The following is a 2,057-nucleotide window of genomic DNA, read 5'->3' as shown; positions in this document are numbered from 1 at the left end:
GGTTTGCAGATAAAAATGACAAGGAAAACTTCTAGCATATGGCATTGGCATGATCAGTAATGAGACAGCGTGTGGTTGGGGTGGCTGCACTTTACCAAGCAATACAGAAACACTGGAAAGGGTGCAGAAAGCCACAGAAACTACGCCAAGAAAGTATCTTATACTGAGAATCTTCAAGGGCTCTGTTGGCTTCATTTCTTAAAAATAATGTGAGAGGTAAGGCAATTACAACACACAAAAACCCTCACAGGGAGGGACTATCAGTTATTAGAGGCCTCTTTAATCTAGCACAGAATACCCTAACAAACCAGTTGTTGGAACCCAAAGGCAAACTGAAAGCAAGACACCTTTCCCTCCCACACCCTCCCTTCCTGGTTTGTTTTAATTAAAAAGTGCCAGAAGCAGTGCATCTTCCTACCTTCAGATCAAGTCTGGCTGCCCTTTCTCACTGCTATCCCCAAATACACAGTATTAGAAGGAAAAATTCAGGCAACTCAGTGAGACACAAATGCCTAGAGTATACAGGAAGTCAAACTAGATGGATTTGTCTTCAAACTATGGATATGAAAATCCAGGCCTCAGCAGGTCAGCGAGTTCACAATAAGGTTGAGGAAAGAGATAAGAATGGGAAAAAATATGGAGATTTAAGAGCTTGAGATGTCCTCACTATTAATGGCAAATGAGTTCTTAAAAAAAAAAAAAATCTTACAAAATTCCAATTAGGATGCCTTTCATGTTTGTCTCAAGTTTTCAACTTTTTTTTATTTTCAAAACCCAGAGAGTTAAGTTGTAACAAAAGGTAAAACTCTCTCTGATCACTTGCATTTACAAGCTGTCCTCCTTAGATGTTTAATTCACTTCTTCCACAACGATGGAAAATATATACAGCATTCAGTTTAAAGATGAAACTCAAGGCTACAGAAAACATACAGTGGAAAAGACTTTGGAAAATACACATAGTTTAGGGGCAACGATCCAGTTGCTGAGAGAAAGCAGTATAAGCCACAGCTCACAGGAGGGCTAGGGGTTGAGGTATATTTTCCACATGGATTTTGTCAATAAATGGGACAAGAGGTGGCTGGGGATTGGGAAAGGAGTTATTTGGAGGTACTCGGGCACTGGTTTGAAAGCAGCAGACCCAGAAAGGTGTTCCTGAGGGTTAGACTCCATGATTTAAATTCTGAGTAAAAACTACTATTCAGGCTTCTGGAAAAGCCACTGAGTGAACGTTGTGGTGTTAAAATTATTCAGTAATTGTGAAAAGAAATCCAAAGGAACAGTATGCACCACAAGGGCCTTTTCTTGCTCAGTAAGCCACATCCATTATCTGGCCATTGGATATAACCCTCCCCCTGTAATAAGCTGCCTGCAACACAGATAGCAATCACGTCTGAACAGTATCAAAAACTCAAAGCTGAAAAGTAAAAAAACCAAACAAACAAAAAAAATCCTCAAACACAAAAGCTTTGCTTTTTCTGCTTATTTCAATGGGTAATGAGTAAAACCAACCACTCCCTTCTGTAAATCTTCATCGTCCTAGCCTGTTCCACACAGTCCCTCTCACAGAAACTCAATTCAGCCAAGGGCTAACAAGATGTTTGTCCCAGACAGACCTTTTCCTTACTATCTCCGTCTTTATCCTGATAGCTGGGATACAATGGCATCAAGTTCTAATCATCCGTCGTAATACACTCGTGTGCTCCACATGGACGCCACAGCCAAATATTCAGAGCCAGGCCACGGACAAACAAGCTGGTTCATGCTGCATCTGCAAAGCTCTGTCCGAACAGCAGCTCTCAGGCACAACTGGTTTGCAGGCCAGGGCAAGTCACTGCAGGCATCAGCCCAGACCATCCAACACCAACAGACATTCACCAAACCTCCAGTCTGTTCCCAAAGTCCCCCAAGAACAATGGGCAAAATTCGACCTGCTTCCTTTTTCCCCTCACACTAGAGCGGTTGGTAGGCCATAGCAAGATTTCATGCGGCCTGAGAGCTCTGAAACCCCGTGGTGATTTCGGAATGTCATCTATAGCAGCATACCATTTCTATCTCCA

The sequence above is a fragment of the Eurypyga helias genome, unplaced genomic scaffold, assembly GCF_000690775.1.
Source record: "Eurypyga helias isolate BGI_N326 unplaced genomic scaffold, ASM69077v1 scaffold29363, whole genome shotgun sequence".
Taxonomy (NCBI): domain Eukaryota; kingdom Metazoa; phylum Chordata; class Aves; order Eurypygiformes; family Eurypygidae; genus Eurypyga; species Eurypyga helias.
Note: the sequence above shows the minus strand (reverse complement) of the source record.